This window comes from Equus caballus, chromosome 3 (genome assembly GCF_041296265.1).
Source record: "Equus caballus isolate H_3958 breed thoroughbred chromosome 3, TB-T2T, whole genome shotgun sequence".
Taxonomy (NCBI): Eukaryota; Metazoa; Chordata; class Mammalia; order Perissodactyla; family Equidae; genus Equus; species Equus caballus.
Window position 1 is genome coordinate 104,959,885 of NC_091686.1, and position 8,456 is coordinate 104,968,340.

At 47.8% G+C, this 8,456-nt stretch overlaps 1 long non-coding RNA gene across 1 annotated transcript; it reads left to right on the top strand.

The window, feature by feature from the left end:
* The first annotated feature begins 682 nt into the window (after positions 1–682).
* Positions 683–8,456, top strand: LOC111772935 (uncharacterized). The gene is made up of 2 exons (XR_011437162.1): positions 683–908; positions 2,006–8,456. It is a non-coding gene; the product is annotated as an uncharacterized lncRNA (long non-coding RNA).

Genomic DNA, 8,456 nt, shown 5'->3' on the forward strand with positions numbered 1-8,456 from the left:
TTTTGTGCTTTCAGCCACTAAGTTTTGGGGTGGTTTATTACCTAGTAGAAACTGACTAATACACCGTCATCCTATTTTATTGATTAGGAAACCAAGGCTCAGAGAAGTGGAGAAAATTGCCCAAAGTCGAACTTCTAGTTAAATGGTGGAGCTGGGGTTTGAACCCGGGTCTGTCTGATACCAGCCTCTAGTCCTTATCCACATGGTCCTATGGCCTCCCTCCATCCAAAGGAGCTGAGCTTCAAGCCCAAGGCGAGAGCCGACCCATGGTGCTGGGGCCCCATGGTTAGAACAGGCTGGTGGCAGTGCCGACTTGAGGTGGAAGTGCGGGGTGTTTACCTAAAATCCCCGACCCCCAGGGTCTTTCAAACTTGTCTGCACATGAGAATCATCGGGGAGTTGAAAAAAAATCCTGATGCCCAGGCCACACTCCAGACCAAATAAGTCAGAATTTCTGAGGGTTAGAGTCAGTATTTTTTAAAACTCCCCCCCTCAATTCCAATGCACAGCCAGCCTTAAGAATTGGTGTTTTCAACTCCCCTAATCAGGGAGGGTGGAGGTTGGAGAAACTGGAGCGATTGAACCCAGGCATGTCTCCAAGGAAGTGAGGGAGGGGTCTCCTGAGGAAGCAGGATCAGGACAACAGCACTGTTGATTCAACAAACGTACAATACGCGCCAGGCACTGCCCTCGAAGATCACGGAAGTGACAGTTGCATAGATGCATAATTGCAATCACATTGCAACAAATACCATGCTTATATGTTCCAAGTCACAGCAGCAGCCTAGAAGAAGCAGCTACTCTTTTCAGTTGGATCCTAGAAAAGGTGACACTGGTGCTGAGTCTCGGAGTGGTGAGGATGTCTCTGTGCATTAGTGCTGCCGTGAGTGGACCGGGCACTCCAGGAGGTAGGTGAAGCAGGGAGACTGGGCAGCCCTGGAAGCTGGGAGGATGCAGAGGGGACTTTAACTCTGAGAGGATGAAAGCAGGGTGGGTAGAGGGGAAATAACGACCCCTAAGACTCCATCCAAGCTCTGATCTTATGTATCTCTCAAGAGAGTGGGTACCCAAACTTCAAGCAGGGCTGGGCTCGCCAGTGGGGGCTAAATGGCCCCAGCAGAGAGTCAGCTGGTCATTATAATGAGGATGCTATTTGGACCTCTGTTCCTGGAAATTCCAAGTCCTGACCCCATAGCAATAGCTCCTGGACCTTCTGGCACTTTCCTTCTCAATGTGCAGTCACAGACCAACAACATCGGCATCAGCTGGGGGCTTCCTAGAAGTGCAGAATCTTGGGATCCACCCAAACTTATTGAATCAGAACCTGCATTTTTACAAGAGCCCTGGATAATTTCTAGGCGCCTTAAAGTTTAAGAAGCACTGTTCTAGTACCTTCTAGCCCCCAGCGGGATGAGTGTGTTCCAGGTCAGTACATGCTCTAGAACCTAGGGTGCCCCTTGTATGTTAAGCCACGTCAGCCCCGGTTTGGGGGATAGCAGCCCACAGAAGTGGTCAGCCAGGCCACACAGGGGCATATTAGAGGACAGAAAAATGTATATGTAGGACACAAGGTCAAGAGCAGGGAGCTTGAATCAGGAACAAAGGGGATTTGAGGTCAAGAGTAGAACTCCTGACCCCTCCTCTATTCCGTCTTTGGACCTCTTTATCAAATAGTGTTTGCAATTCATAAATGTGGGCACAGTCAGCAAAAATGCAACTACGATCTGCCTTCAGCCACCTTTTCCTCTCCCTCATTCATGAGATTCAAAGATTTATGGATTTAAAGGCAAGCTTGGGTCGCTGGAGCCTTGCTCTGCCAGGTCTCAGGTGGTCAAGGGGTCCCGGCAGATCCACATCCTCCCCTCCATGAGCCCTGGAGCGCTCAGCCGAGAGCCGGCCAAGGGCAGAGCCACCACGCACTGAGGCAGACAGAGGTCCCTGGGTACACACTGATCATCCTGCTTGCTAATGACTTTTCCCCTTCTCGATGACCTCTTTGCTTCAGAATCCCCAGCAAGCTGCATTCCTGACTGGAGATGTCAAGGGGACCTCATGTGAACTGCCAGCCACCGATTCGCTTATGAGGTTGGAGGAAATAGCTGGGAGGCTGCCCTCACCTTCCAGCCTGGAACTGGGCTGAGGGAAGTTCCATTGCTCGCTCACAGGCCACCCGCCTGGCTCTGGGATGGCTTTGGCAAACTTTGCTCCTGGCAGGCTGGACCCACAGGAACCCTGTCATTTCTGAGCTTGTGTCAGAGCGTGCGGCGGAAAAAGGCTCTGTGGCCACAGGGCAAGCCAAGGCCAATGAGATGGCCCTGCATGATGAAGGGAAAGGGACCCAGTCCACAGTGGACCTCAGGGGCTTGGGAGTCAGAATTTCTGGGCCCTGAAATTATCCTTGTCAGGCATTGGGAGGTGTCAATTCTGAGGATCACGAGAGGGACTGTGGGGTCAATGGTGACCTCCAAACCCAACCACAAGAATTTGGCTCAGTGACACGAGTTGAACTGACAATCCAGCTCAGCACCACCTCCTCCAGGAAGGCCTCTCTGGTTCACCCCACTAGCTTCTCTACTGGGGGCTGCTGCTGAGACTCCTAGTCTAAGAAAGGACAATTCTCTGCTAAACTCTTCCCACTGCTAAATTCTTCCTGCAAGCTTTTATTGAAGTTTAGGGCAACAGAAGCACAAGCCAGAGAGAGCTTTATGACAATGGCTTGAGCTTAGAGTCCGCACCTCCCTGGCAGAACTCCAGGTAACATGGGACCATGGCACTCCTGTTCCCAAAGTGGTGCCAGCGACCATGAACCTCCTCCAGAATGGCACTTCCCAGGCATCTTCTCCCATCACAGTACCGTCCACAGTACTGCCCTTTGGTCCCTGAGGGGAGAGCAAAGTTTCCTGCTGCTTGGACGAAGACCCTGGCCTTTTCCTGCCCAAAACGATTGGCAATGGGAGTATCGATTGCCTGTAGGAGAAATCCCATTGATCAACTGACCCATCGATCCATTGCGCAATTGACCTATTGCTCACAAGAGAAACCCCATCCCACCCACTGCGGTCTTGTCCCCCTACCTCCTAGAAGACACAGCCTGGGCTTCCAAAGCCCGCGTTTGTCTGTCTTAAATTATCCCCCATGGAGGCCTCACCATCGTGGCCCTGGCCAGGTGCTGGTGGGGGTTTCCGTCTAGCGTTAGGGGCAGAGAAAATCAGACTCTCTGCCCTCCAGCCACAGCTGCCTCCCAATTGCCTGTGACCAAACGTAGGACAAGGGATACGCAGGTCCCAAAACAAGCAACCATTTTCAGTTGTGAGCTCCATAAATATGGACTGAGGAAGAAAAGTGTTCTCTAACTCAGCAAGGATACCGTGCTGGGAGCATGACATTACTACCACATAGGTTATCATTGCATAATAAATAGGACGTACTTCTCAGTCTGTGCTTCAGTGACATCATGCTGTTGGGGCCTCCCAGGGGTGGTGAGCACTCTCATGAGGACTAAGAGGTCCCCCAAGTCCTCCTTCTCAGTAGGAATGGAGAATGTGCCCCACCAACAAAATGTTTCCTCTAGCCTACAACTTCCTACGCCCTGGCAGGTGTCCCAGCTTCAGTAATTTAACAGCCACCAGTACTTGTTACAAACATGTAACAAATATGCACTCTGCCCCAGGACAAAGCTGGGCGCTTTGCATAAAGGTATTATTTGATTCTCACAGCAATCCTGGGAAGTAGCTCCTATTAGAGGAGGAAACTGAGGTTCAGAGAGGTTAAGTGTATTGTCCAAAGTCCCACAGTGAGCGGCTGAGGCAGGACTCAAACCCTTGTCAGAATCCGTGCCCATTCTCTCAGCCATCAGGCGGTACAACCTCCAAAATGGGGCGACATCACCACATGCAGGAGAACTAAGTGTGAGAAACTGTCTCCAACTATACGCCGAGTCCTACCAGATGCTGAGCTGGAAGGGAGGGGAATAAAAGATGAGTCCGTAATGGTCCTTACCTTCAAGAAGCCCACATTCCAATTAGGAGGCAAGATGGATTCAAACCCCACAATGTGCCACAATGAGATGATAAGCTGTGTAGTCCTGATTATCAGAAAAGGGATAAATCGTAAATTAAAAGACTCAGGGAAGAATCAGGGAGGGCTGCGTGAAGGAGGTGCAACTTAAAGTGGACTGTGTGGGGTTGAGAGTGGGAGGAAGAAGAAAGAAGAGTATTCTAGACAGGAAGAGCATCAAGAACAAAACCCTTGAGAGGAGAATGAGCTTGGTATTTTTATGAGTCAGGGAGTCAGTCCGCCAACCAGTCTAGGGGTGCGGAGAGAGAACGTGCAGGAAGGAAGTTAGCCTATGCAGGGCACTGTCTGGCAAAAGGTTGATTTGGATATGGGAGCACTGGGGAGCCATTGTGGGTTCTGGAGTGAGTGCTCATGTGATAAAAGGAGTGAGTAAGTAAGATGGGGATCCCTGCTCCCCAGCTTCTTGAATTATGATCGTAGTTGAGAGGTAACCCCTCCGGCTACAGATTGGAGACTGCCCCAGAGAGCGCTCAGGGTGCCTTAAATCTGGGGGCCCCTGAGGCCTTACACGGGTCTTTCTCAGCAGGGCTCCAGAACCTGTGAGAGCTGTCTGCAAGTGAGAGGGGTCAGGCTGAGAAGAGGCATTCGGGGAATGGGGTGGTTCAGTTATGCATACCTGCTCCCTAGATGGAGAGGTGAGGAGGAGAGAGCGCTGACATGTGCATATTAATATAGAGATATTGTATATATATGTGTGTGTGTGTGTATGCTCACATATACATCTCCCAGGGGACAACACTTCAGCTAAGCCAGCAAGCAGTGGAAACTGTGCATAAGCTACCTGAAGCACTTTGATGTGCCTCTAAACTATTTTGGCATCAAAGCCTGATGGACCATATGGAAAGAAAAAAGTGCCAAAAAAGAGACGCTTATACTGAAAGAAACCAGGAGCCTGGCCTGATGGGCCCGACGTGGACCAGAGATGAGCCGGACTTTCTGTAGAGAAAGTGGGACGTCCCAGGGAAGCAGCTTCACTGGGTTGCAACAACGTTATGTGCCTAATGAGTCGTCCTAAAAATTACAGGCTGAGGTGGTCAAGACCCTTGGCTTAAGTGACGGGAATCCAAATCCAAATTCAAAGCAGTTCAAGCAAAAGGGAAATACGCTGGCTCAAGTATTAGAGTCATTTGGTTTCAGGCACAGCTGAATCCAGGGTACTCTTGCGATATAAGCAGGACTCTCTCTGGTCAGCTCTCAGCTTTGCTTTCGCCTGTGTGGCCTCATTTTCTGGCACTATTTTTCCGTGTTGTAGCAAAAGGGATGCCCGCCAGCTCCAGCCAAGGTCCTTCGGAAGGAGGGAGATTCTGCCTCTTCCATGGCTCGTTTTGGTCTTCTGCCCATCCCTGGACCGATCACTGTGTCCTGTGAATGGCACACTCTGGTTGGCCAGCCCAAGTTTCATGACCATTCATGTGGTGGGGGAGGCCTGGACCTTGATTGACAGCTCATCAGAATCCCAAAGTGCTGGGAAGAAAGAAAGTCCCCAAAAGGGAAAGTGCGGGGCAGAAAAAAAGAATCAGATATTCATGACAGTGCAATGGAAGTTGCGAGTCCAGAGACAGTGGTCCTGAAAGCACGAGCGTTGGAAGAAGACAGTGAGGTGTCAGGCAGAGGGAAGGCTTGGGCAAAGACATTAGAGGGAGTCCTGTTCCAAAAAGATTTCCACCAATCTGGCTATATTCAAACGTTAATTTTTCTCTCTTTTTCCTTTTTTATGCTGATAAGTAAATGAAAAGGAATAGGATATATTGGAGGATATGAGGAAGCCATTTGGTGTAAAACTAATTCAGCCTGACCTTGTTATTCCAAGAGGGCCCAAAAGCGCCTGTTGAGCTTGCACTGTACATCTGCTTTAAACATTTACTATGTCCCAAAGACAAGAATGATGCCCTTAAAGGTAAGGATGTAGCTTCCCCCAATATCGGCATTTCTTTGGGGATAAGCATCTCTCTCCGGAAACTAAGGATTAATTACCAATCTTCTGTGCTCACCTTGTGACCACTGACCTGCTGACCTCTGACCTGCTGTGCCAGCTAAGCATCTCCTGACAGTAGTAAAAAAGATAGTCCTGTCATATGTGATGTACGCTCTGCATTCCAAGACAGTATCCACTCTGTACACCCCACTTCTTTGGTGCCCTTCTTTCCTTCCGGAAGGCTCCAGGCTCCAGTCCTCAAACTTGGCTCATAATGAACTCACCCCAGTTTTGATTTATAGATTGACTATGGATTATTTGTGTCAACAGTGCCTACTATTGATGCTGAAGAGAGCAGGATTGGGGCGCATTTAAAAGGCTGGATTGCTTATTTCTCTTAGGCAATAAAATGAAAGAGAATCAGTTCTTCCTCTCCCCCATAAATTGCTGGGCAGAATGAAAGGCTGTCCTCATTTCCCAGGAGCAGAGGGCCCTATGCTCCCAGAAACCACTAGCCTTAGCAGAGGCAGCCAAGCTCAATGGGAGCAGATTTCTGAGCACTGCCCCCCAGGGGTCCAGCAGCAGTACCCTGGACGATGGTCACATTGGTCCCCCAAGCAGTCACATCAATCTCAGTCACAGCTACTTCTCTCATTCCCTACTCACTTGGCGGGGGCCTGGTGAAGAGCTTCTGTCCCAAGCTGTGGGGTCCCAGGTGGTCTTGGGAAGAGGAGAGGATGCTCCAGGCTGGCTGGACCTGGGTTGCACGCACGCACTCATTCGTTGATCGTTGGTTGAGCTCTATCACGTGTAAGGCACGGCACTAAGCCCAGGAGCTGTAGGGACAATTAGACATCGCCTTTGCCCTTAACGAGCTCACTGTGTGCCAGGGGAGCAGACATGTGTGCTAGATAAAAAATGCTTTTGCTGCTGAACCTCCCCACCCATTTTGAGAGAATCGTTCCTTCTTGCCTCAACCCTGTGTGATACTGTAGACTTAATTACAGACCTCCTCTCTCCCCACTGCCATCGTTGGCTCAGGCATGGCACACGAAGCAACCTGATACAAAAGCTTTATTGGGATTTTTCCAACTGGAGCCTGCAGGCGCCATATTCTTTTCTCCTTGTTTTTCATGATGATCGGAGAATGTGACCCATGGTGCTATGAATGGGATTTTTTTTCCAGTTAAAATTTTGAGTTGGTTATTGGTATATATAAAAACAATCATTTTATTAAATGTTGCCTGCATCTTGCAACCTTGTTAAACTTATTTATTCATTCTAATGATTTGACAGTAGATTTTCTTGGGGTTTTTCTTGGCATTTCTGTACAGATGGTTGCTCTACCTGCGGATGAGGAGTTTCGTCTCTTCTCTTCCAGTTATTTTATTGCTTATTTATTTTCCTGGTCATTTCTTTGGCTAGGAGGCCCAGTAAACATTGAAGAGTTAGTTGGTTGGGAGTGGGCATCCTTGTCTTATTTCTGATATTAATGCAAATGCTTCTAAAGTTTCACAATTAATACTATGCAATCATTAAAAAAAACGAAAATCTTCAACATGTATTATTAATTGAAATTTGTATATATTCCTTATAACTGTTTTATACCAGTGGTAGCATACTAATACACACTGTTCTGCACCTTCCTAAGCCTATGTGTATATGCTTGTATATGTTTTGAATATCTATGGAAAGATCTGGAAAAAACTGGGAACATTGGCAGCTTGCAGGGGAGGCAACTGAGTAGCTAATGAGACGTTCAGCTCTAAGTACCACTTTAGCTGTATACTGAAGTTTTGATATGTAGTGTTCTTAATGTTCTTCAGTTCAAAATATTTTCTGTTCTATTATGATTTCATTTCTCTTGTTTAGAGTGTTCTGTTTGTTGTTTTTTTTTTCATAAGGAAGATTGGCAACAATCTTTTTGCTTGAGGAAGATTGCCACTGAGCTAACATCTGTGCCATACTTTTCTCTGTTTTATGTGGGACGCTGCCACAGCTGCCTTGACAAGCAGTGCTAGGTCTGCGCCTGGGATGCGAACCTGTGAACCGTGAGCCACTGAAGTGGAGCACGTGAACTTAACCACTATGCCATCGGGCCAGCCCCTAAAGTGTATTTTTCAGTTTCCAAACTTTTGGACATTTGACATTCAGTTTAATTGCATTGTGGACAGGGGACGTGGACCTTATTATTTTAATCATTTGAAAATATTGTGACCTAATACACGATCACTTTCTAAGTGTTCCACATATACTTGAAAATAATGTTTTCTTTATTTAACAGATACAGCATTCTATATATCTTTACCTTTCATAGTTAAGTGTACCAACACGGAGGATCAATTCATCATTGTTTCTTGACCCCCATGCCTTCCCTCCTAGTTAATTTTTCTTCTTGTTGAAGTATATACATGAATAACTATTTTAATGAATGTCTATGAGTAATACATGTTTTTAATCTTTG